The sequence below is a fragment of the Peromyscus maniculatus genome, chromosome 1 (assembly GCF_049852395.1).
Source record: "Peromyscus maniculatus bairdii isolate BWxNUB_F1_BW_parent chromosome 1, HU_Pman_BW_mat_3.1, whole genome shotgun sequence".
Lineage (NCBI taxonomy): Eukaryota > Metazoa > Chordata > Mammalia > Rodentia > Cricetidae > Peromyscus > Peromyscus maniculatus.
In genome coordinates, this window is record NC_134852.1 from 69,677,611 (window position 1) to 69,702,703 (window position 25,093).

The window sequence follows — 25,093 nt, forward strand, 5'->3', positions numbered from 1 at the left end:
TTTTTTTGTCTCTTTCTCTTTCTCCTGATTTCTCTCTCTGACTCTGACCCTGTCTCTGGATTGATGCCACCCTCTGTCAGTCTGTCTTCATGGGACAGACCGTGTTCAAGAGCGCTGCCATTTTTGATTGCAAGCGAGAACACTGCATCAACACACCATAACTTATGTGGGACGCCAAAGGCTAGCCAGAGAGCATGGCACCTCCCAAGACAAGTTGCAACACACAAGGTCTCCAGTGACCCGAAATGCATGCACCCTTGCAAGCCAAGTCGCTTGGGCACCCTCCACTGCCCATGAGCAGAGCTCTCAAGGCAGTCTTGATCTACAGCCTGGGCCCCAGAGTGCAATTCCTACGAGGAAGGGATCCCTAGCCGGCCTCCAAACAGGCCTTCCTGGAAGAATCACACCCTGCTGAAGACCACTCCGCAAAATAGGTGTCTTTCCTAGCTTTGAGATAGGCTTGAGCCAAGACGGGTGCTCCACTACCATGGGTGGAAGAAAAGCACTCTCACACCTGTCTCCTCCACCAGGAGGCCAGCAGTCTGACCTTAGCGCTCCCCGGTCTACCTAGTCCACCAAAGGCCTCCAGCGTGCAGATTTCTACACAGGTCAGCACGCCTGTTTCAGGTGGTTGTCCCAAGCTAGCATATTTCTAGAGTGCCTATAAGAGAGCCCAAGGTCCAGGGTCCCATGTCTAGCTGTCAGTCTGGCTTGGGAGAATGGGGATGGCTGCTTGCTTGCCAGCACGCCCCAAATATTCTCTTTTCCCCATGCCCCTGATGGCTAGCAGAGTGGGGGAAAGATCAAGCCCATGGCAAGAGAGTCTGGCTACTGCTGGAGGGGGGCAGGAGCAGCGGAGTGGTTCTCAGGCCTGTGTGTGGTGGTAGTCTAATTGTACTGAATTATTATTTTGATTGTATGTTAATAAATAAAGTTGTCTGGGGGTCAGAGCTATTAGAGCCATAGCAAGAGTGTGGCTGTGGTGGTAAACGCCTTTATTCCCATAGATATCTGTGTGTTTCGGGTCAGAGCTATTAGAGCCATAGCAAGAGTGTGTTGGTGGTGGCACATGCCTTTAATCCCATAAGATCTCTGTGTTCAGGGATATAGCCAGCATTGGAGACATATGCCTTTAAGACCTAGGGGGCTGTACATTCAGACAGTGACGAGGCAGTCATGTCTTTGGGTTTACAACCAATGAGAAGGAGGAACAACATACTATAAAAAAACGAACCGACAGGAAGTCGGTCTTTTTTTGCGAAGCTGGGACAGCAGGAGGAAGGGTGAGATTTTAGCTCTGAGCTCTGACTTCTCGGCTCTCTCTTTTACATTGTTTCTGTGTTTCTTATTTAATAAGACGGTTGTTTACATCTACACCTGTGTCTGACTCCCAGAGGACTTGGGTGAGCCAAGGTGCCGGACCTCAGTTTCGATGAGAGCGGCGGTACTGAGTTTTCACTCATTTTGTTCAGCTTTTCCAAGGAATGTTTGACTGGAAATCATCATCGATCCAAGCACGCTGGAGTGCCCTGGCACAGGGATTTTCAGGGCACTCAGGACAGGGTGGGTGTTGGGGAGTGCGAGAAATACCAAGACATGCCCCGTCTTTGTGCAGGTGGCAACAGGACTCTGCATAGAAATGGGAGGCAACTGGAGGACCTAAGTCTGCTCCAGGTGCAGACAGGCCCGGGATGCAGGGATGGTAAGTCCTCGCAGCACCACCAAGACCCCAGGATCCTGAGCACCTGGGACAAGGCATGGGAGGCTTACCTTGGGCCTCAGGCCTTCTCCTGCAGGTCACCAACACCAAGCAACTTCACTCGAGGCTCACTGTTTCAGGTGCCATAAGTCCTGGGCAAAGGAAGCTGGGCCATTCTCTCCGCACTATGGCCTTGCAGGCCACGCAATGCCACACTGTGAAGACATCAAGCACATGCCAACATTACAGTGGGAAGCGGGCAACTGGCTCTGGGATGGATGGCTGGGCCTGGCTCGTCTCAATGGCCAGATCAGATCACATCGGCCCTCTCACCACTCCTGCTCTGCCCTCACCCTCCAGCATGCCATGCCACATCTGTGCCAGGTTTCCATCAGGGTCTAAGAGCTTGTCCTTGCCCTGGTTCCCTCCCTCCCTCCGTGCCCTTTCAGATCTCCTTGGACCCTCTCAGCAATCAAATCACCAGTGTCGGCCTGACCTACACATCAAGAGCTGCAATGCAGGCAAGCAGACTCTTTTCGAAAAAAAGAAAAAAAAAATCCAGGGCCATCTCTGAGAACCTCAATCCTCTAACACTGTGCACTGGGGTCATTAAACAGGGCAAGCTCTACTTGCTGTCTCAAGCTCAAGCTGCTGATGTCACAGCTCTGGCCATGCTCACTAGCCAACCCAAGCCACCCGCAACCCATCAAATAATCTCTGACAACCAGGTGGGAAACGCTACCCCGGAATTCTGCATCCTTCTCCTGCTAGAAATGCTGAGATCCCGAGGTCAAACCTCCTAATGTCTCCTCTGAGGACTTCACCACAGGCAATGGCAGGCACTCTGGCTCAACCAGATCTCCTCTCTCACTCTCTCTCGCCTACTTCTGTCTCTTTTTTTGTCTCTTTCTCTTTCTCCTGATTTCTCTCTCTGTCTCTGCCCCTGTCTCTGGATTGATGCCACCTTCTGTCAGTCTGTCTTCATGGGACAGACCGTGTTCAAGAGGGCTGCCATTTTTGACTGCAAGCGAGAACACTGCATCAACACACTGTACCTTATGTGGGACGCCAAGGGCTAGCCAGAGAGCATGGCACCTCCCAAGACAAGTTGCAACACACAAGGTCTCCAGTGACCAGAAATGCATGCACCCTTGCAAGCCAAGTCGCTTGGTCACCCTCCACTGCCCATGAGCAGAGCTCTCAAGCAAGGCTTGATCTACAGCCTGGGACCCAGAGTGCAATTCCTACGAGGATGGGATCCCTAGCCGGCCTCCAAACAGGCCTTCCTGGAAGAATCACACCCTGCTGAAGACCACTCCGCAAAATAGGTGTCTTTCCTAGCTTTGAGATAGGCTTGAGCCAAGACGGGTGCTCCACTACCATGGGTGGAAGAAAAGCACTCTCACACCTGTCTCCTCCACCAGGAGGCCAGCAGTCTGACCTTAGCGCTTCCCGGTCAACCTAGTCCACCAAAGGCCTCCAGCGTGCCGATTTCTACACAGGTCAGCACACCTGTTTCAGGTGGTTGTCCCAAGCTAGCATTTTTCTAGAGTGCCTACAAGAGAGCCCAAGGTCCAGGGTCCCATGTCTAGCTGTCAGTCTGGGTTGGAAGAGTGGGGATGGCTGCTTGCTTGCCAGCACGCCCCAAATATTCTCTTTTCCCCATGCCCCTGATGGCTAGCAGAGTGGGGGAAAGATCAAGCCCATGGCAAGAGAGTCGGGCTACTGCTGGAGGAGGGCAGGAGCAGCGGAGTGGTTCTCAGGCCTGTGTCTGACTCCCAGAGGACTTGGGTGAGCCAAGGTGCCGGACCTCAGTTTTGATGAGAGCGGCGGTACTGAGTTTTCACTCATTTTGTTCAGCTTTTCCAAGGAATGTTTGACTGGAAATCATCATCGATCCAAGCACGCTGGAGTGCCCTGGCACAGGGATTTTCAGGGCACTCAGGACAGGGTGGGTGTTGGGGAGTGCGAGAAATACCAAGACATGCCCCGTCTTTGTGCAGGTGGCAACGGGTCTCTGCATAGAAATGGGAAGCAACTTGAGGACCTAAGTCTGCTCCAGGTGCGGACAGGCCCGGGATGCAGGGATGGTAAGTCCTCGCAGCACCACCAAGACCCCAGGATCCTGAGCACCTGGGACAAGGCATGGGAGGCTTACCTTGGACCTCAGGCCTTCTCCTGCAGGTCACCAACACCAAGCAACTTCACTCGAGGCTCACTGTTTCAGGTGCCATGAGTCCTGGGCAAAGGAAGCTGGGCCATTCTCTCCGCACTATGGCCTTGCAGGCCACACAATGCCACACTGTGAAGACATCAAAGCACATGCCAACATTACAGTGGGAAGCGGGCAACTGGCTCCGGGATGGATGGGTGGGCCTGGCTCATCTCAATGGGCAGATCAGATCACATCTGCCCTCTCACCACTCCTGCTCTGCCCTCACCCTCCAGCATGCCATGCCACATCGGTGCCAGGTTTCCACCAGGGTCTCAGAGCTTGTCCTTGCCCTGGTTCCCTCCCTCCCTCCGTGCCCTTTCAGATCTCCTTGGACCCTCTCTGCAATCAAACCACCAGTGTCGGCCTGACCTACACATCAAGGAGCTGCAATGCAGGCAAGCAGACTCTTTCCGAAAAAAGAAAATAAAAAAAACCCAGGGCAATCTCTGAGCACCTCAATCCCCTAACACTGTGCACTGGGATCATTAAACAGGGCAAGCTCTACTTGCTGTCTCAAGCTCAAGCTGTGAGGACGCAGTTCTGGCCATGCTCACTAGCCAATCCAAGCCTCCCGCCTCCCATCAAATCATCTCTGACAACCAGGTGGGCAAAGCGACCCCCGGAATTCTGCATCCTTCTCCTGCTAGAAATGCTGAGATCCCGAGGTCAAACCTCCTAAAGTCTCCTCTGAGGACTTCACCACAGGCAATGGCAGGCACTCTGGCTCAACCTGATCTCCTCTCTCACTCTCTCTCGCCTACTTCTGTCTCTTTTTTTGTCTCTTTCTCTTTCTCCTGATTTCTCTCTCTGTCTCTGCCCCTGTCTCTGGATTGATGCCACCCTCTGTCAGTCTGTCTTCATGGGACAGACCGTGTTCAAGAGCGCTGCCATTTTTGACTGCAAGCGAGAACACTGCATCAACACACTTTAACTTATGAGGGGGGCCAAGGGCTAGCCAGAGAGCATGGCACCTCCCAAGACAAGTTGCAACACAAAAGGTCTCCAGTGACCAGAAATGCATGCACCCTTGCAAGCCAAGTCGCTTGGGCACCCTCCACTGCCCATGAGCAGAGCTCTCAAGGCAGTCTTGATCTATAGCCTGGGCCCCAGAGTGCAATTCCTACGAGGATGGGATCCCTAGCCGGCCTCCAAACAGGCCTTCCTGGAAGTATCACACCCTGCTGAAGACCACTCCGCAAAATAGGTGTCTTTCCTAGCTTTGAGATAGGCTTGAGCCAAGACGGGTGCTCCACTACCATAGGTGGAAGAAAAGCACTCTCACACCTGTCTCCTCCACCAGGAGGCCAGCAGTCTGACCTTAGCGCTCCCCGGTCAAGCTAGTCCACCAAAGGCCTCCAGCGTGCAGATTTCTACACAGGTCAGCACGCCTGTTTCAGGTGGGTGTCCCAAGCTAGCATATTTCTAGAGTGCCTACAAGAGAGCCCAAGGTCCAGGGTCCCATGTCTAGCTGTCAGTCTGGCTTGGGAGAGTGGGGATGGCTGCTTGCTTGCCAGCACGCCCCAAATATTCTCTTTTCCCCATGCCCCTGATGGCTAGCAGAGTGGGGGAAAGATCAAGCCCATGGCAAGAGAGTCGGGCTACTGCTGGAGGGGGGCAGGAGCAGCGGAGTGGTTCTCAGGCCTGTGTCTGACTCCCAGAGGACTTGGGTGAGCCAAGGTGCCGGACCTCAGTTTCGATGAGAGCGGCGGTACTGAGTTTTCACTCATTTTGTTCAGCTTTTCCAAGGAATGTTTGACTGGAAATCATCATCGATCCAAGCACGCTGGAGTGCCCTGGCACAGGGATTTTCAGGGCACTCAGGACAGGGTGGGTGTTGGGGAGTGCGAGAAATACCAAGACATGCCCCGTCTTTGTGCAGGTGGCAACGGGTCTCTGCATAGAAATGGGAGGCAACTGGAGGACCTAAGTCTGCTCCAGGTGCAGACAGGCCCGGGATGCAGGGATGGTAAGTCCTCGCAGCACCACCAAGACCCCAGGATCCTGAGCACCTGGGACAAGGCATGGGAGGCTTACCTTGGGCCTCATGCCTTCTCCTGCATGTCACCAACACCAAGCAACTTCACTCGAGGCTCACTGTTTCAGGTTTCATGAGTCCTGGGCAAAGGAAGCTGGGCCATTCTCTCCGCACTATGGCCTTGCAGCCCACGCAATGCCACACTGTGAAGACATCAAAGCACATGCCAACATTACAGTGGGAAGCGGGCAACTGGCTCTGGGATGGATGGGTGGGCCTGGCTCGTCTCAATGGGCAGATCAGATCACATCTGCCCTCTCACTACTCCTGCTCTGCCCTCACCCTCCAGCATGCCATGCCACATCGGTGCCAGGTTTCCACTAGGGTCTCAGAGCTTGTCCTTGCCCTGGTTCCCTCCCTCCCTCCGTGCCCTTTCAGATCTCCTTGGACCCTCTCTGCAATCAAACCACCAGTGTCGGCCTGACCTACACATCAAGGAGCTGCAATGCAGGCAAGCAGACTCTTTCCGAAAAAAGAAAATAAAAAAAACCCAGGGCAATCTCTGAGCACCTCAATCCCCTAACACTGTGCACTGGGGTCATTAAACAGGGCAAGCTCTACTTGCTGTCTCAAGCTCAAGCTGTGAGGACGCAGTTCTGGCCATGCTCAGTAGCCAACCCAAGCCTCCCGCCTCCCATCAAATCATCTCTGACAACCAGGTGGGCAAAGCGACCCCCAGAATTCTGCATCCTTCTCCTGCTAGAAATGCTGAGATCCCGAGGTCAAACCTCCTAAAGTCTCCTCTGAGGACTTCACCACAGGCAATGGCAGGCACTCTGGCTCAACCAGATCTCCTCTCTCACTCTCTCTCGCCTACTTCTGTCTCTTTTTTTGTCTCTTTCTCTTTCTCCTGATTTCTCTCTCTGTCTCTGCCCCTGTCTCTGGATTGATGCCACCCTCTGTCAGTCTGTCTTCATGGGACAGACAGTGTTCAAGAGCGCTGCCATTTTTGACTGCAAGCGAGAACACTGCATCAACACACTTTAACTTATGAGGGGGGCCAAGGGCTAGACAGAGAGCATGGCACCTCCCAAGACAAGTTGCAACACAAAAGGTCTCCAGTGACCAGAAATGCATGCACCCTTGCAAGCCAAGTCGCTTGGGCACCCTCCACTGCCCATGAGCAGAGCTCTCAAGGCAGTCTTGATCTATAGCCTGGGCCCCAGAGTGCAATTCCTACGAGGATGGGATCCCTAGCCGGCCTCCAAACAGGCCTTCCTGGAAGTATCACACCCTGCTGAAGACCACTCCGCAAAATAGGTGTCTTTCCTAGCTTTGAGATAGGCTTGAGCCAAGACGGGTGCTCCACTACCATGGGTGGAAGAAAAGCACTCTCACACCTGTCTCCTCCACCAGGAGGCCAGCAGTCTGACCTTAGTGCTCCCCGGTCAAGCTAGTCCACCAAAGGCCTCCAGCGTGCAGATTTCTACACAGGTCAGCACGCCTGTTTCAGGTGGGTGTCCCAAGCTAGCATATTTCTAGAGTGCCTACAAGAGAGCCCAAGGTCCAGGGTCCCATGTCTAGCTGTCAGTCTGGCTTGGGAGAGTGGGGATGGCTGCTTGCTTGCCAGCACGCCCCAAATATTCTCTTTTCCCCATGCCCCTGATGGCTAGCAGAGTGGGGGAAAGATCAAGCCCATGGCAAGAGAGTCGGGCTACTGCTGGAGGGGGGCAGGAGCAGTGGAGTGGTTCTCAGGCCTGTGTCTGACTCCCAGAGGACTTGGGTGAGCCAAGGTGCCGGACCTCAGTTTCGATGAGAGCGGCGGTACTGAGTTTTCACTCATTTTGTTCAGCTTTTCCAAGGAATGTTCGACTGGAAATCATCATCGATCCAAGCACGCTGGAGTGCCCTGGCACAGGGATTTTCAGGGCACTCAGGACAGGGTGGGTGTTGGGGAGTGCGAGAAATACCAAGACATGCCCCGTCTTTGTGCAGGTGGCAACGGGTCTCTGCATAGAAATGGTAGGCAACTGGAGGACCTAAGTCTGCTCCAGGTGCAGACAGGCCCGGGATGCAGGGATGGTAAGTCCTCGCAGCACCACCAAGACCCCAGGATCCTGAGCACCTGGGACAAGGCATGGGAGGCTTACCTTGGGCCTCAGGCCTTCTCCTGCATGTCACCAACACCAAGCAACTTCACTCGAGGCTCACTGTTTCAGGTTTCATGAGTCCTGGGCAAAGGAAGCTGGGCCATTCTCTCCGCACTATGGCCTTGCAGCCCACGCAATGCCACACTGTGAAGACATCAAAGCACATGCCAACATTACAGTGGGAAGCGGGCAACTGGCTCTGGGATGGATGGGTGGGCCTGGCTCATCTCAATGGGCAGATCAGATCACATCTGCCCTCTCACCACTCCTGCTCTGCCCTCACCCTCCAGCATGCCATGCCACATCGGTGCCAGGTTTCCACCAGGGTCTCAGAGCTTGTCCTTGCCCTGGTTCCCTCCCTCCCTCCGTGCCCTTTCAGATCTCCTTGGACCCTCTCTGCAATCAAACCACCAGTGTCGGCCTGACCTACACATCAAGGAGCTGCAATGCAGGCAAGCAGACTCTTTCCGAAAAAAGAAAATAAAAAAAACCCAGGGCAATCTCTGAGCACCTCAATCCCCTAACACTGTGCACTGGGGTCATTAAACAGGGCAAGCTCTACTTGCTGTCTCAAGCTCAAGCTGTGAGGACACAGTTCTGGCCATGCTCACTAGCCAACCCAAGCCTCCCGCCTCCCATCAAATCATCTCTGACAACCAGGTGGGCAAAGCGACCCCCGGAATTCTGCATCCTTCTCCTGCTAGAAATGCTGAGATCCCGAGGTCAAACCTCCTAAAGTCTCCTCTGAGGACTTCACCACAGGCAATGGCAGGCACTCTGGCTCAACCAGATCTCCTCTCTCACTCTCTCTCGCCTACTTCTGTCTCTTTTTTTGTCTCTTTCTCTTTCTCCTGATTTCTCTCTCTGTCTCTGCCCCTGTCTCTGGATTGATGCCACCCTCTGTCAGTCTGTCTTCATGGGACAGACCGTGTTCAAGAGCGCTGCCATTTTTGACTGCAAGCGAGAACACTGCATCAACACACTTTAACTTATGAGGGGGGCCAAGGGCTAGCCAGAGAGCATGGCACCTCCCAAGACAAGTTGCAACACAAAAGGTCTCCAGTGACCAGAAATGCATGCACCCTTGCAAGCCAAGTCGCTTGGGCACCCTCCACTGCCCATGACCAGAGCTCTCAAGGCAGTCTTGATCTATAGCCTGGGCCCCAGAGTGCAATTCCTACGAGGATGGGATCCCTAGCCGGCCTCCAAACAGGCCTTCCTGGAAGTATCACACCCTGCTGAAGACCACTCCGCAAAATAGGTGTCTTTCCTAGCTTTGAGATAGGCTTGAGCCAAGACGGGTGCTCCACTACCATGGGTGGAAGAAAAGCACTCTCACACCTGTCTCCTCCACCAGGAGGCCAGCAGTCTGACCTTAGCGCTCCCCGGTCAAGCTAGTCCACCAAAGGCCTCCAGCGTGCAGATTTCTACACAGGTCAGCACGCCTGTTTCAGGTGGGTGTCCCAAGCTAGCATATTTCTAGAGTGCCTACAAGAGAGCCCAAGGTCCAGGGTCCCATGTCTAGCTGTCAGTCTGGCTTGGGAGAGTGGGGATGGCTGCTTGCTTGCCAGCACGCCCCAAATATTCTCTTTTCCCCATGCCCCTGATGGCTAGCAGAGTGGGGGAAAGATCAAGCCCATGGCAAGAGAGTCGGGCTACTGCTGGAGGGGGGCAGGAGCAGCGGAGTGGTTCTCAGGCCTGTGTCTGACTCCCAGAGGACTTGGGTGAGCCAAGGTGCCGGACCTCAGTTTCGATGAGAGCGGCGGTACTGAGTTTTCACTCATTTTGTTCAGCTTTTCCAAGGAATGTTTGACTGGAAATCATCATCAATCCAAGCACGCTGGAGTGCCCTGGCACAGGGATTTTCAGGGCACTCAGGACAGGGTGGGTGTTGGGGAGTGCGAGAAATACCAAGACATGCCCCGTCTTTGTGCAGGTGGCAACGGGTCTCTGCATAGAAATGGGAGGCAACTGGAGGACCTAAGTCTGCTCCAGGTGCAGACAGGCCCGGGATGCAGGGATGGTAAGTCCTCGCAGCACCACCAAGACCCCAGGATCCTGAGCACCTGGGACAAGGCATGGGAGGCTTACCTTGGGCCTCATGCCTTCTCCTGCATGTCACCAACACCAAGCAACTTCACTCGAGGCTCACTGTTTCAGGTTTCATGAGTCCTGGGCAAAGGAAGCTGGGCCATTCTCTCCGCACTATGGCCTTGCAGCCCACGCAATGCCACACTGTGAAGACATCAAAGCACATGCCAACATTACAGTGGGAAGCGGGCAACTGGCTCTGGGATGGATGGGTGGGCCTGGCTCGTCTCAATGGGCAGATCAGATCACATCTGCCCTCTCACCACTCCTGCTCTGCCCTCACCCTCCAGCATGCCATGCCACATCGGTGCCAGGTTTCCACCAGGGTCTCAGAGCTTGTCCTTGCCCTGGTTCCCTCCCTCCCTCCGTGCCCTTTCAGATCTCCTTGGACCCTCTCTGCAATCAAACCACCAGTGTCGGCCTGACCTACACATCAAGGAGCTGCAATGCAGGCAAGCAGACTCTTTCCGAAAAAAGAAAATAAAAAAAACCCAGGGCAATCTCTGAGCACCTCAATCCCCTAACACTGTGCACTGGGGTCATTAAACAGGGCAAGCTCTACTTGCTGTCTCAAGCTCAAGCTGTGAGGACGCAGTTCTGGCCATGCTCACTAGCCAACCCAAGCCTCCCGCCTCCCATCAAATCATCTCTGACAACCAGGTGGGCAAAGCGACCCCCGGAATTCTGCATCCTTCTCCTGCTAGAAATGCTGAGATCCCGAGGTCAAACCTCCTAAAGTCTCCTCTGAGGACTTCACCACAGGCAATGGCAGGCACTCTGGCTCAACCAGATCTCCTCTCTCACTCTCTCTCGCCTACTTCTGTCTCTTTTTTTGTCTCTTTCTCTTTCTCCTGATTTCTCTCTCTGTCTCTGCCCCTGTCTCTGGATTGATGCCACCCTCTGTCAGTCTGTCTTCATGGGACAGACCGTGTTCAAGAGCGCTGCCATTTTTGACTGCAAGCGAGAACACTGCATCAACACACTTTAACTTATGAGGGGGGCCAAGGGCTACCCAGAGAGCATGGCACCTCCCAAGACAAGTTGCAACACAAAAGGTCTCCAGTGACCAGAAATGCATGCACCCTTGCAAGCCAAGTCGCTTGGGCACCCTCCACTGCCCATGAGCAGAGCTCTCAAGGCAGTCTTGATCTATAGCCTGGGCCCCAGAGTGCAATTCCTACGAGGATGGGATCCCTAGCCGGCCTCCAAACAGGCCTTCCTGGAAGTATCACACCCTGCTGAAGACCACTCCGCAAAATAGGTGTCTTTCCTAGCTTTGAGATAGGCTTGAGCCAAGACGGGTGCTCCACTACCATGGGTGGAAGAAAAGCACTCTCACACCTGTCTCCTCCACCAGGAGGCCAGCAGTCTGACCTTAGCGCTCCCCGGTCAAGCTAGTCCACCAAAGGCCTCCAGCGTGCAGATTTCTACACAGGTCAGCACGCCTGTTTCAGGTGGGTGTCCCAAGCTAGCATATTTCTAGAGTGCCTACAAGAGAGCCCAAGGTCCAGGGTCCCATTTCTAGCTGTCAGTCTGGCTTGGGAGAGTGGGGATGGCTGCTTGCTTGCCAGCACGCCCCAAATATTCTCTTTTCCCCATGCCCCTGATGGCTAGCAGAGTGGGGGAAAGATCAAGCCCATGGCAAGAGAGTCGGGCTACTGCTGGAGGGGGGCAGGAGCAGTGGAGTGGTTCTCAGGCCTGTGTCTGACTCCCAGAGGACTTGGGTGAGCCAAGGTGCCGGACCTCAGTTTCGATGAGAGCGGCGGTACTGAGTTTTCACTCATTTTGTTCAGCTTTTCCAAGGAATGTTCGACTGGAAATCATCATCGATCCAAGCACGCTGGAGTGCCCTGGCACAGGGATTTTCAGGGCACTCAGGACAGGGTGGGTGTTGGGGAGTGCGAGAAATACCAAGACATGCCCCGTCTTTGTGCAGGTGGCAACGGGTCTCTGCATAGAAATGGTAGGCAACTGGAGGACCTAAGTCTGCTCCAGGTGCAGACAGGCCCGGGATGCAGGGATGGTAAGTCCTCGCAGCACCACCAAGACCCCAGGATCCTGAGCACCTGGGACAAGGCATGGGAGGCTTACCTTGGGCCTCATGCCTTCTCCTGCATGTCACCAACACCAAGCAACTTCACTCGAGGCTCACTGTTTCAGGTTTCATGAGTCCTGGGCAAAGGAAGCTGGGCCATTCTCTCCGCACTATGGCCTTGCAGCCCACGCAATGCCACACTGTGAAGACATCAAAGCACATGCCAACATTACAGTGGGAAGCGGGCAACTGGCTCTGGGATGGATGGGTGGGCCTGGCTCATCTCAATGGGCAGATCAGATCACATCTGCCCTCTCACCACTCCTGCTCTGCCCTCACCCTCCAGCATGCCATGCCACATCGGTGCCAGGTTTCCACCAGGGTCTCAGAGCTTGTCCTTGCCCTGGTTCCCTCCCTCCCTCCGTGCCCTTTCAGATCTCCTTGGACCCTCTCTGCAATCAAACCACCAGTGTCGGCCTGACCTACACATCAAGGAGCTGCAATGCAGGCAAGCAGACTCTTTCCGAAAAAAGAAAATAAAAAAAACCCAGGGCAATCTCTGAGCACCTCAATCCCCTAACACTGTGCACTGGGGTCATTAAACAGGGCAAGCTCTACTTGCTGTCTCAAGCTCAAGCTGTGAGGACGCAGTTCTGGCCATGCTCACTAGCCAACCCAAGCCTCCCGCCTCCCATCAAATCATCTCTGACAACCAGGTGGGCAAAGCGACCCCCGGAATTCTGCATCCTTCTCCTGCTAGAAATGCTGAGATCCCGAGGTCAAACCTCCTAAAGTCTCCTCTGAGGACTTCACCACAGGCAATGGCAGGCACTCTGGCTCAACCAGATCTCCTCTCTCACTCTCTCTCGCCTACTTCTGTCTCTTTTTTTGTCTCTTTCTCTTTCTCCTGATTTCTCTCTCTGTCTCTGCCCCTGTCTCTGGATTGATGCCACCCTCTGTCAGTCTGTCTTCATGGGACAGACCGTGTTCAAGAGCGCTGCCATTTTTGACTGCAAGCGAGAACACTGCATCAACACACTTTAACTTATGAGGGGGGCCAAGGGCTAGCCAGAGAGCATGGCACCTCCCAAGACAAGTTGCAACACAAAAGGTCTCCAGTGACCAGAAATGCATGCACCCTTGCAAGCCAAGTCGCTTGGGCACCCTCCACTGCCCATGAGCAGAGCTCTCAAGGCAGTCTTGATCTATAGCCTGGGCCCCAGAGTGCAATTCCTACGAGGATGGGATCCCTAGCCGGCCTCCAAACAGGCCTTCCTGGAAGTATCACACCCTGCTGAAGACCACTCCGCAAAATAGGTGTCTTTCCTAGCTTTGAGATAGGCTTGAGCCAAGACGGGTGCTCCACTACCATGGGTGGAAGAAAAGCACTCTCATACCTGTCTCCTCCACCAGGAGGCCAGCAGTCTGACCTTAGCGCTCCCCGGTCAAGCTAGTCCACCAAAGGCCTCCAGCGTGCAGATTTCTACACAGGTCAGCACGCCTGTTTCAGGTGGGTGTCCCAAGCTAGCATATTTCTAGAGTGCCTACAAGAGAGCCCAAGGTCCAGGGTCCCATGTCTAGCTGTCAGTCTGGCTTGGGAGAGTGGGGATGGCTGCTTGCTTGCCAGCACGCCCCAAATATTCTCTTTTCCCCATGCCCCTGATGGCTAGCAGAGTGGGGGAAAGATCAAGCCCATGGCAAGAGAGTCGGGCTACTGCTGGAGGGGGGCAGGAGCAGCGGAGTGGTTCTCAGGCCTGTGTCTGACTCCCAGAGGACTTGGGTGAGCCAAGGTGCCGGACCTCAGTTTCGATGAGAGCGGCGGTACTGAGTTTTCACTCATTTTGTTCAGCTTTTCCAAGGAATGTTTGACTGGAAATCATCATCAATCCAGGCACGCTGGAGTGCCCTGGCACAGGGATTTTCAGGGCACTCAGGACAGGGTGGGTGTTGGGGAGTGCGAGAAATACCAAGACATGCCCCGTCTTTGTGCAGGTGGCAACGGGTCTCTGCATAGAAATGGGAGGCAACTGGAGGACCTAAGTCTGCTCCAGGTGCAGACAGGCCCGGGATGCAGGGATGGTAAGTCCTCGCAGCACCACCAAGACCCCAGGATCCTGAGCACCTGGGACAAGGCATGGGAGGCTTACCTTGGGCCTCATGCCTTCTCCTGCATGTCACCAACACCAAGCAACTTCACTCGAGGCTCACTGTTTCAGGTTTCATGAGTCCTGGGCAAAGGAAGCTGGGCCATTCTCTCCGCACTATGGCCTTGCAGCCCACGCAATGCCACACTGTGAAGACATCAAAGCACATGCCAACATTACAGTGGGAAGCGGGCAACTGGCTCTGGGATGGATGGGTGGGCCTGGCTCGTCTCAATGGGCAGATCAGATCACATCTGCCCTCTCACCACTCCTGCTCTGCCCTCACCCTCCAGCATGCCATGCCACATCGGTGCCAGGTTTCCACCAGGGTCTCAGAGCTTGTCCTTGCCCTGGTTCCCTCCCTCCCTCCGTGCCCTTTCAGATCTCCTTGGACCCTCTCTGCAATCAAACCACCAGTGTCGGCCTGACCTACACATCAAGGAGCTGCAATGCAGGCAAGCAGACTCTTTCCGAAAAAAGAAAATAAAAAAAACCCAGGGCAATCTCTGAGCACCTCAATCCCCTAACACTGTGCACTGGGGTCATTAAACAGGGCAAGCTCTACTTGCTGTCTCAAGCTCAAGCTGTGAGGACGCAGTTCTGGCCATGCTCAGTAGCCAACCCAAGCCTCCCGCCTCCCATCAAATCATCTCTGACAACCAGGTGGGCAAAGCGACCCCCGGAATTCTGCATCCTTCTCCTGCTAGAAATGCTGAGATCCCGAGGTCAAACCTCCTAAAGTCTCCTCTGAGGACTTCACCACAGGCAATGGCAGGCACTCTGGCTCAACCAGATCTCCTCTCTCACTCTCTCTCGCCTACTTCTGTCTCTTTTTTTGTCTCTTTCTCTTTCTCCTGATTTCTCTCTCTGTCTCTGCCCCTGTCTCTGGATTGATGCCACCCTCTGTCAGTCTGTCTTCATGGGACAGACCGTGTTCAAGAGCGCTGCCATTTTTGACTGCAAGCGAGAACACTGCATCAACACACTTTAACTTATGAGGGGGGCCAAGGGCTAGCCAGAGAGCATGGCACCTCCCAAGACAAGTTGCAACACAAAAGGTCTCCAGTGACCAGAAATGCATGCACCCTTGCAAGCCAAGTCGCTTGGGCACCCTCCACTGCCCATGAGCAGAGCTCTCAAGGCAGTCTTGATCTATAGCCTGGGCCCCAGAGTGCAATTCCTACGAGGATAGGATCCCTAGCCGGCCTCCAAACAGGCCTTCCTGGAAGTATCACACCCTGCTGAAGACCACTCCGCAAAATAGGTGTCTTTCCTAGCTTTGAGATAGACTTGAGCCAAGACGGGTGCTCCACTACCATGGGTGGAAGAAAAGCACTCTCACACCTGTCTCCTCCACCAGGAGGCCAGCAGTCTGACCTTAGCGCTCCCCGGTCAAGCTAGTCCACCAAAGGCCTCCAGCGTGCAGATTTCTACACAGGTCAGCACGCCTGTTTCAGGTGGGTGTCCCAAGCTAGCATATTTCTAGAGTGCCTACAAGAGAGCCCAAGGTCCAGGGTCCCATGTCTAGCTGTCAGTCTGGCTTGGGAGAGTGGGGATGGCTGCTTGCTTGCCAGCACGCCCCAAATATTCTCTTTTCCCCATGCCCCTGATGGCTAGCAGAGTGGGGGAAAGATCAAGCCCATGGCAAGAGAGTCGGGCTACTGCTGGAGGGGGGCAGGAGCAGCGGAGTGGTTCTCAGGCCTGTGTCTGACTCCCAGAGGACTTGGGTGAGCCAAGGTGCCGGACCTCAGTTTCGATGAGAGCGGCGGTACTGAGTTTTCACTCATTTTGTTCAGCTTTTCCAAGGAATGTTTGACTGGAAATCATCATCGATCCAAGCACACTGGAGTGCCCTGGCACAGGGATTTTCAGGGCACTCAGGACAGGGTGGGTGTTGGGGAGTGCGAGAAATACCAAGACATGCCCCGTCTTTGTGCAGGTGGCAACGGGTCTCTGCATAGAAATGGTAGGCAACTGGAGGACCTAAGTCTGCTCCAGGTGCAGACAGGCCCGGGATGCAGGGATGGTAAGTCCTCGCAGCACCACCAAGACCCCAGGATCCTGAGCACCTGGGACAAGGCATGGGAGGCTTACCTTGGGCCTCATGCCTTCTCCTGCATGTCACCAACACCAAGCAACTTCACTCGAGGCTCACTGTTTCAGGTTTCATGAGTCCTGGGCAAAGGAAGCTGGGCCATTCTCTCCGCACTATGGCCTTGCAGCCCACGCAATGCCACACTGTGAAGACATCAAAGCACATGCCAACATTACAGTGGGAAGCAGGCAACTGGCTCTGGGATGGATGGGTGGGCCTGGCTCATCTCAATGGGCAGATCAGATCACATCTGCCCTCTCACCACTCCTGCTCTGCCCTCACCCTCCAGCATGCCATGCCACATCGGTGCCAGGTTTCCACCAGGGTCTCAGAGCTTGTCCTTGCCCTGGTTCCCTCCCTCCCTCCGTGCCCTTTCAGATCTCCTTGGACCCTCTCTGCAATCAAACCACCAGTGTCGGCCTGACCTACACATCAAGGAGCTGCAATGCAGGCAAGCAGACTCTTTCCGAAAAAAGAAAATAAAAAAAACCCAGGGCAATCTCTGAGCACCTCAATCCCCTAACACTGTGCACTGGGGTCATTAAACAGGGCAAGCTCTACTTGCTGTCTCAAGCTCAAGCTGTGAGGACTCAGTTCTGGCCATGCTCACTAGCCAACCCAAGCCTCCCGCCTCCCATCAAATCATCTCTGACAACCAGGTGGGCAAAGCGACCCCCGGAATTCTGCATCCTTCTCCTGCTAGAAATGCTGAGATCCCGAGGTCAAACCTCCTAAAGTCTCCTCTGAGGACTTCACCACAGGCAATGGCAGGCACTCTGGCTCAACCAGATCTCCTCTCTCACTCTCTCTCGCCTACTTCTGTCTCTTTTTTTGTCTCTTTCTCTTTCTCCTGATTTCTCTCTCTGTCTCTGCCCCTGTCTCTGGATTGATGCCACCCTCTGTCAGTCTGTCTTCATGGGACAGACCGTGTTCAAGAGCGCTGCCATTTTTGACTGCAAGCGAGAACACTGCATCAACACACTTTAACTTATGAGGGGGGCCAAGGGCTAGCCAGAGAGCATGGCACCTCCCAAGACAAGTTGCAACACAAAAGGTCTCCAGTGACCAGAAATGCATGCACCCTTGCAAGCCAAGTCGCTTGGGCACCCTCCACTGCCCATGAGCAGAGCTCTCAAGGCAGTCTTGATCTATAGCCTGGGCCCCAGAGTGCAATTCCTACGAGGATGGGATCCCTAGCCGGCCTCCAAACAGGCCTTCCTGGAAGTATCACACCCTGCTGAAGACCACTCCGCAAAATAGGTGTCTTTCCTAGCTTTGAGATAGGCTTGAGCCAAGACGGGTGCTCCACTACCATGGGTGGAAGAAAAGCACTCTCATACCTGTCTCCTCCACCAGGAGGCCAGCAGTCTGACCTTAGCGCTCCCCGGTCAAGCTAGTCCACCAAAGGCCTCCAGCGTGCAGATTTCTACACAGGTCAGCACGCCTGTTTCAGGTGGGTGTCCCAAGCTAGCATATTTCTAGAGTGCCTACAAGAGAGCCCAAGGTCCAGGGTCCCATGTCTAGCTGTCAGTCTGGCTTGGGAGAGTGGGGATGGCTGCTTGCTTGCCAGCACGCCCCAAATATTCTCTTTTCCCCATGCCCCTGATGGCTAGCAGAGTGGGGGAAAGATCAAGCCCATGGCAAGAGAGTCGGGCTACTGCTGGAGGGTGGCAGGAGCAACGGAGTGGTTCTCAGGCCTGTGTCTGACTCCCAGAGGACTTGGGTGAGCCAAGGTGCCGGACCTCAGTTTCGATGAGAGCGGCGGTACTGAGTTTTCACTCATTTTGTTCAGCTTTTCCAAGGAATGTTTGACTGGAAATCATCATCGATCCAAGCACGCTGGAGTGCCCTGGCACAGGGATTTTCAGGGCACTCAGGACAGGGTGGGTGTTGGGGAGTGCGAGAAATACCAAGACATGCCCCGTATTTGTGCAGGTGGCAACGGGTCTCTGCATAGAAATGGGAAGCAACTTGAGGACCTAAGTCTGCTCCAGGTGCGGCAGGCCCGGGAAGCAGGGATGGTAAGTCCTCGCAGCACCACCAAGACCCCAGGATCCTGAGCACCTGGGACAAGACATGGGAGGCTTACCTTGGCCTCAGGCCTTCTCCTGCAGGTCACCAACACCAAGCAACTTCACTCGAGGCTCACTGTTTCAGGTTTCATGAGTCCTGGGCAAAGGAAGCTGGGCCATTCTCTCCGCACTATGGGCTTGCAGCCCACGCAATGCCACACTGTGAAGACATCAAAGCACATGCCAACATTACAGTGGGAAGCGGGCAACTGGCTCTGGGATGGATGGGTGGGCCTGGCTCATCTCAATGGGCAGATCAGATCACATCTGCCCTCCAACCACTCCTGCTCTGCCCTCACCCTCCAGCATGCCAGGCCACATCGGTGCCAGGTTTCCACCAGGGTCTCAGAGCTTGTCCTTGCCCTGGGTCCCTCCCTCCCTCCGTGCCCTTTCAGATCACCTTGGACCCTCTCTGCAATCAAACCACCAGTGTCACCCTGACCTAAAATCATGGAGCTGCAATGCAGGCAAGCAGACTCTTGCCGAAAAAAGAAAAAAAAAAAAAACCCAGGGCCATATCTGAGCACCTCAATCCTCTAACACTCTGCACTGGGGTCATTAAACAGGGCAAGCTCTACTTGCTGTCTCAAGTTCAAACTGCTGAGGACACAGCTCTGGCCATGCTCACTAGCCAACCCAAGCCTCCCGACTCCCATCAAATCATCTCTGACAACCAGGTGGGCAACGCGACCCCCGAAATCTGCATCCTTCTCCTGCTAGAAATGCTGAGATCCCGAGGTCAAACCGCCTAAAGTCTCCTCTGAGGACTTCACCACAGGCAATGGCAGGCACTCTGGCTCAACCAGATCTCCTTTCTCACTCTCTTTCTGCCTCCTTCTGTCTCTTTTTTTTTCTCTTTCTCTTTCTCCTGATTTCTCTCTCTGTCTCTGACCCTGTCTCTGGATTGATGCCACCCTCTGTCAGTCTGTCTTCATGGGACAGACCGTGTTCAAGAGCGCTGCCATTTTTTGACTGCAAGCGAGAACACTGCATCAACACACCGTAACTTATGTGGGACGCCAAGGGCTAGCCAGAGAGCATGGCACCTCCCAAGACAAGTTGCAACACACAATGTCTCCAGTGACCCGAAATGCATGCACCCTTGCAAGCCAAGTCGCTTGGGCACCCTCCACTGCCCATAAGCAGAGCTCTCAAGGCAGTCTTGATCTACAGCCTGGGCCCCAGAGTGCAATTCCTACGAGGAAGGGATCCCTAGCCGGCCTCCAAACAGGCCTTCCTGGAAGAATCACACCCTGCTGAAGACCACTCCGCAAAATAGGTGTCTTTCCTAGCTTTGAGATAGGCTTGAGCCAAGACGGGTGCTCCACTACCATGGGTGGAAGAAAAGCACTCTCACACCTGTCTCCTCCACCAGGAGGCCAGCAGTCTGACCTTAGCGCTCCCCGGTCAACCTAGTCCACCAAAGGCCTCCAGCGTGCAGATTTCTACACAGGTCAGCACGCCTGTTTCAGGTGGTTGTCCCAAGCTAGCATATTTCTAGAGTGCCTATAAGAGAGCCCAAGTTCCAGGGTCCCATGTCTAGCTGTCAGTCTGGCTTGGGAGAATGGGGATGGCTGCTTGCTTGCCAGCACGCCCCAAATATTCTCTTTTCCCCATGCCCCTGATGGCTAGCAGAGTGGGGGAAAGATCAAGCCCATGGCAAGAGAGTCTGGCTACTGCTGGAGGGGGGCAGGAGCAGCGGAGTGGTTCTCAGGCCTGTGTGTGGTGGTAATCTAATTGTAGTGAATTATTATTTTGATTGTATGTTAATAAATAAAGTTGTCTGGGGGTCAGAGCTATTAGAGCCATAGCAAGAGTGTGGCTGTGGTGGTACACGCCTTTATTCCCATAGATATCTGTGTGTTCAGGGTCAGAGCTATTAGAGCCATAGCAAGAGTGTGTTGGTGGTGGCACATGCCTTTAATCCCATAAGATCTCTGTGTTCAGGGATATAGCCAGCATTGGAGACATATGCCTTTAAGACCTAGGGGGCTGTACATTCAGACAGTGACGAGGCAGTCATGTCTTTGGGTTTACAACCAATGAGAAGGAGGAACAACATACTATAAAAAAACGAACCGACAGGAAGTCGGTCTTTTTTTGCGAAGCTGGGACAGCAGGAGGAAGGGTGAGATTTTAGCTCTGAGCTCTGACTTCTCGGCTCTCTCTTTTACATTGTTTCTGTGTTTCTTATTTAATAAGACGGTTGTTTACATCTACACCTGTGTCTGACTCCCAGAGGACTTGGGTGAGCCAAGGTGCCGGACCTCAGTTTCGATGAGAGCGGCAGTACTGAGTTTTCACTCATTTTGTTCAGCTTTTCCAAGGAATGTTTGACTGGAAATCATCATCCATCCAAGCACGCTGGAGTGCCCTGGCACAGGGATTTTCAGGGCACTCAGGACAGGGTGGGTGTTGGGGAGTGCGAGAAATACCAAGACATGCCCCGTCTTTGTGCAGGTGGCAACGGGTCTCTGCATGGAAATGGGAAGCAACTTGAGGACCTAAGTCTGCTACAGGTGCGGACAGGCCCGGGAAGCAGGGATGGTAAGTCCTCGCAGCACCACCAAGACCCCAGGATCCTGAGCACCTGGGACAAGGCATGGGAGGCTTACCTTGGGCCTCAGGCCTTCTCCTGCAGGTCACCAACACCAAGCAACTTCACTCGAGGCTCACTGTTTCAGGTGCCATGAGTCCTGGGCAAAGGAAACTGGGCCACTCTCTCCCGACTATAGCCTTGCAGGCCACGCAATGCCACACTGTGAAGACATCAAAGCACATGCCAACATTACAGTGGGAAGCGGGCAACTGGCTCTGGGATGGATGGGTGTGCCTGGCTCGTCTCAATGGGCAGATCAGATCACATCTGCCCTCTCACCACTCCTGCTCTGCCCTCACCCTCCAGCATGCCAGGCCACATCGGTGCCAGGTTTCCACCAGGGTCTCAGAGCTTGTCCTTGCCCTGGGACCCTCCCTCCCTCCGTGCCCTTTCAGATCACCTTGGACCCTCTCTGCAATCAAACCACCAGTGTCACCCTGACCTAAAATCATGGAGCTGCAATGCAGGCAAGCAGACTCTTGCCGAAAAAAGAAAAAAAAAAACCCAGGGCCATATCTGAGCACCTCAATCCTCTAACACTCTGCACTGGGGTCATTAAACAGGGCAAGCTCTACTTGCTGTCTCAAGTTCAAACTGCTGAGGACACAGCTCTGGCCATGCTCACTAGCCAACCCAAGCCTCCCTACTCCCATCAAATCATCTCTGACAACCAGGTGGGCAACGCGACCCCCGAAATCTGCATCCTTCTCCTGCTAGAAATGCTGAGATCCCGAGGTCAAACCACCTAAAGTCTCCTCTGAGGACTTCACCACAGGCAATGGCAGGCACTCTGGCTCAACCAGATCTCCTTTCTCACTCTCTTTCTGCCTCCTTCTGTCTCTTTTTTTGTCTCTTTCTCTTTCTCCTGATTTCTCTCTCTGACTCTGCCCCTGTCTCTGGATTGATGCCACCCTCTGTCAGTCTGTCTTCATGGGACAGACCGTGTTCAAGAGCGCTGCCATTTTTTGACTGCAAGCGAGAACACTGCATCAACACACCATAACTTATGTGGGACGCCAAGGGCTAGCCAGAGAGCATGGCACCTCCCAAGACAAGTTGCAACACACAAGGTCTCCAGTGACCCGAAATGCATGCACCCTTGCAAGCCAAGTCGCTTGGGCACCCTCCACTGCCCATGAGCAGAGCTCTCAAGGCAGTCTTGATCTACAGCCTGGGCCCCAGAGTGCAATTCCTACGAGGAAGGGATCCCTAGCCGGCCTCCAAACAGGCCTTCCTGGAAGAATCACACCCTGCTGAAGACCACTCCGCAAAATAGGTGTCTTTCCTAGCTTTGAGATAGGCTTGAGCCAAGACGGGTGCTCCACTACCATGGGTGGAAGAAAAGCACTCTCACACCTGTCTCCTCCACCAGGAGGCCAGCAGTCTGACCTTAGCGCTCCCCGGTCAAGCTAGTCCACCAAAGGCCTCCAGCGTGCAGATTTCTACACAGGTCAGCACGCATGTTTCAGGTGGGTGTCCCAAGCTAGCATATTTCTAGAGTGCCTACAAGAGAGCCCAAGGTCCAGGGTCCCATGTCTAGCTGTCAGTCTGGCTTGGGAGAGTGGGGATGGCTGCTTGCTTGCCAGCACGCCCCAAATATTCTCTTTTCCCCATGCCCCTGATGGCTATCAGAGTGGGGGAAAGATCAAGCCCATGGCAAGAGAGTCGGGCTACTGCTGGAGGGGGGCAGGAGCAGCGGAGTGGTTCTCAGGCCTGTGTCTGACTCCCAGAGGACTTGGGTGAGCCAAGGTGCCGGACCTCAGTTTCGATGAGAGCGGCGGTACTGAGTTTTCACTCATTTTGTTCAGCTTTTCCAAGGAATGTTTGACTGGAAATCATCATCGATCCAAGCACGCTGGAGTGCCCTGGCACAGGGATTTTCAGGGCACTCAGGACAGGGTGGGTGTTGGGGAGTGCGAGAAATACCAAGACATGCCCCGTCTTTGTGCAGGTGGCAACGGGTCTCTGCATAGAAATGGGAGGCAACTGGAGGACCTAAGTCTGCTCCAGGTGCAGACTGGCCCGGGATGCAGGGATGGTAAGTCCTCGCAGCACCACCAAGACCCCAGGATCCTGAGCACCTGGGACAAGGCATGGGAGGCTTACCTTGGGCCTCATGCCTTCTCCTGCATGTCACCAACACCAAGCAACTTCACTCGAGGCTCACTGTTTCAGGTTTCATGAGTCCTGGGCAAAGGAAGCTGGGCCATTCTCTCCGCACTATGGCCTTGCAGCCCACGCAATGCCACACTGTGAAGACATCAAAGCACATGCCAACATTACAGTGGGAAGCGGGCAACTGGCTCTGGGATGGATGGGTGGGCCTGGCTCATCTCAATGGGCAGATCAGATCACATCTGCCCTCTCACCACTCCTGCTCTGCCCTCACCCTCCAGCATGCCATGCCACATCGGTGCCAGGTTTCCACCAGGGTCTAAGAGCTTGTCCTTGCCCTGGTTCCCTCCCTCCCTCCGTGCCCTTTCAGATCTCCTTGGACCCTCTCTGCAATCAAACCACCAGTGTCGGCCTGACCTACACATCAAGGAGCTGCAATGCAGGCAAGCAGACTCTTTCCGAAAAAAGAAAATAAAAAAAACCCAGGGCCATCTCTGAGCACCTCAATCCCCTAACACTGTGCACTGGGGTCATTAAACAGGGCAAGCTCTACTTGCTGTCTCAAGCTCAAGCTGTGAGGACGCAGTTCTGGCCATGCTCAGTAGCCAACCCAAGCCTCCCGCCTCCCATCAAATCATCTCTGACAACCAGGTGGGCAAAGCGACCCCCGGAATTCTGCATCCTTCTCCTGCTAGAAATGCTGAGATCCCGAGGTCAAACCTCCTAAAGTCTCCTCTGAGGACTTCACCACAGGCAATGGCAGGCACTCTGGCTCAACCAGATCTCCTCTCTCACTCTCTCTCGCCTACTTCTGTCTCTTTTTTTGTCTCTTTCTCTTTCTCCTGATTTCTCTCTCTGTCTCTGCCCCTGTCTCTGGATTGATGCCACCCTCTGTCAGTCTGTCTTCATGGGACAGACCGTGTTCAAGAGCACTGCCATTTTTGACTGCAAGCGAGAACACTGCATCAACACACTTTAACTTATGAGGGGGGCCAAGGGCTAGCCAGAGAGCATGGCACCTCCCAAGACAAGTTGCAACACAAAAGGTCTCCAGTGACCAGAAATGCATGCACCCTTGCAAGCCAAGTCGCTTGGGCACCCTCCACTGCCCATGAGCAGAGCTCTCAAGGCAGTCTTGATCTATAGCCTGGGCCCCAGAGTGCAATTCCTACGAGGAAGTGATCCGTAGCCGGCCTCCAAACAGGCCTTCCTGGAAGAATCACACCCTGCTGAAGACCACTCCGCAAAATAGGTGTCTTTCCTAGCTTTGAGATAGGCTTGAGCCAAGACGGGTGCTCCACTACCATGGGTGGAAGAAAAGCACTCTCACACCTGTCTCCTCCACCAGGAGGCCAGCAGTCTGACCTTAGCGCTCCCCGGTCAAGCTAGTCCACCAAAGGCCTCCAGCGTGCAGATTTCTACACAGGTCAGCACGCATGTTTCAGGTGGGTGTCCCAAGCTAGCATATTTCTAGAGTGCCTACAAGAGAGCCCAAGGTCCAGGGTCCCATGTCTAGCTGTCAGTCTGGCTTGGGAGAGTGGGGATGGCTGCTTGCTTGCCAGCACACCCCAAATATTCTCTTTTCCCCATGCCCCTGATGGCTAGCAGAGTGGGGGAAAGATCAAGCCCATGGCAAGAGAGTCGGGCTACTGCTGGAGGGGGGCAGGAGCAGCGGAGTGGTTCTCAGGCCTGTGTCTGACTCCCAGAGGACTTGGGTGAGCCAAGGTGCCGGACCTCAGTTTCGATGAGAGCGGCGGTACTGAGTTTTCACTCATTTTGTTCAGCTTTTCCAAGGAATGTTTGACTGGAAATCATCATCGATCCAAGCACGCTGGAGTGCCCTGGCACAGGGATTTTCAGGGCACTCAGGACAGGGTGGGTGTTGGGGAGTGCGAGAAATACC

At 54.3% G+C, this 25,093-nt stretch overlaps 1 long non-coding RNA gene and 12 other non-coding genes across 14 annotated transcripts in view; all 13 read right to left on the bottom strand.

Annotated features, from left to right (window-relative positions):
• The window catches only part of LOC143267106 (uncharacterized), a 53,382-nt gene that overhangs the window by 25,879 nt on the left and 2,410 nt on the right, over nucleotides 1-25,093 (bottom strand). The window contains exons 3-10 of one of the 2 annotated variants that reach the window (XR_013042032.1): nucleotides 23,182-23,325; nucleotides 18,494-18,636; nucleotides 16,404-16,547; nucleotides 14,313-14,456; nucleotides 12,222-12,365; nucleotides 10,131-10,274; nucleotides 8,040-8,183; nucleotides 5,949-6,092 (exon numbers count right to left, since the gene is read on the bottom strand). This is a non-coding gene — a long non-coding RNA (uncharacterized LOC143267106). Of the gene's footprint in view, nucleotides 1-3,857; nucleotides 4,002-5,948; nucleotides 6,093-8,039; nucleotides 8,184-10,130; nucleotides 10,275-12,221; nucleotides 12,366-14,312; nucleotides 14,457-16,403; nucleotides 16,548-18,493; nucleotides 18,637-23,181; nucleotides 23,326-25,093 lie in introns of those variants that run through there. The other variant, XR_013042030.1, reaches the window with a different exon arrangement.
• Nucleotides 1,419-1,512, bottom strand: LOC143271411 (small nucleolar RNA SNORD116). Its single transcript, XR_013048631.1, has one exon. It is a non-coding gene; the product is annotated as a small nucleolar RNA SNORD116 (small nucleolar RNA).
• LOC143271521 (small nucleolar RNA SNORD116) lies at nucleotides 3,506-3,599 on the bottom strand. Its single transcript, XR_013048743.1, has one exon. It is a non-coding gene; the product is annotated as a small nucleolar RNA SNORD116 (small nucleolar RNA).
• On the bottom strand, nucleotides 5,597-5,690 carry LOC143271412 (small nucleolar RNA SNORD116). Its single transcript, XR_013048633.1, has one exon. It is a non-coding gene; the product is annotated as a small nucleolar RNA SNORD116 (small nucleolar RNA).
• LOC143271527 (small nucleolar RNA SNORD116) lies at nucleotides 7,688-7,781 on the bottom strand. The gene has a single exon (XR_013048749.1). It is a non-coding gene; the product is annotated as a small nucleolar RNA SNORD116 (small nucleolar RNA).
• On the bottom strand, nucleotides 9,779-9,872 carry LOC143271529 (small nucleolar RNA SNORD116). The gene has a single exon (XR_013048751.1). It is a non-coding gene; the product is annotated as a small nucleolar RNA SNORD116 (small nucleolar RNA).
• Nucleotides 11,870-11,963, bottom strand: LOC143271528 (small nucleolar RNA SNORD116). Its single transcript, XR_013048750.1, has one exon. It is a non-coding gene; the product is annotated as a small nucleolar RNA SNORD116 (small nucleolar RNA).
• LOC143271530 (small nucleolar RNA SNORD116) lies at nucleotides 13,961-14,054 on the bottom strand. The gene has a single exon (XR_013048752.1). It is a non-coding gene; the product is annotated as a small nucleolar RNA SNORD116 (small nucleolar RNA).
• Nucleotides 16,052-16,145, bottom strand: LOC143271413 (small nucleolar RNA SNORD116). The gene has a single exon (XR_013048634.1). It is a non-coding gene; the product is annotated as a small nucleolar RNA SNORD116 (small nucleolar RNA).
• On the bottom strand, nucleotides 18,143-18,236 carry LOC143271414 (small nucleolar RNA SNORD116). The gene has a single exon (XR_013048635.1). It is a non-coding gene; the product is annotated as a small nucleolar RNA SNORD116 (small nucleolar RNA).
• LOC143271569 (small nucleolar RNA SNORD116) lies at nucleotides 20,740-20,833 on the bottom strand. Its single transcript, XR_013048790.1, has one exon. It is a non-coding gene; the product is annotated as a small nucleolar RNA SNORD116 (small nucleolar RNA).
• Nucleotides 22,830-22,923, bottom strand: LOC143271415 (small nucleolar RNA SNORD116). Its single transcript, XR_013048636.1, has one exon. It is a non-coding gene; the product is annotated as a small nucleolar RNA SNORD116 (small nucleolar RNA).
• On the bottom strand, nucleotides 24,921-25,014 carry LOC143271416 (small nucleolar RNA SNORD116). Its single transcript, XR_013048637.1, has one exon. It is a non-coding gene; the product is annotated as a small nucleolar RNA SNORD116 (small nucleolar RNA).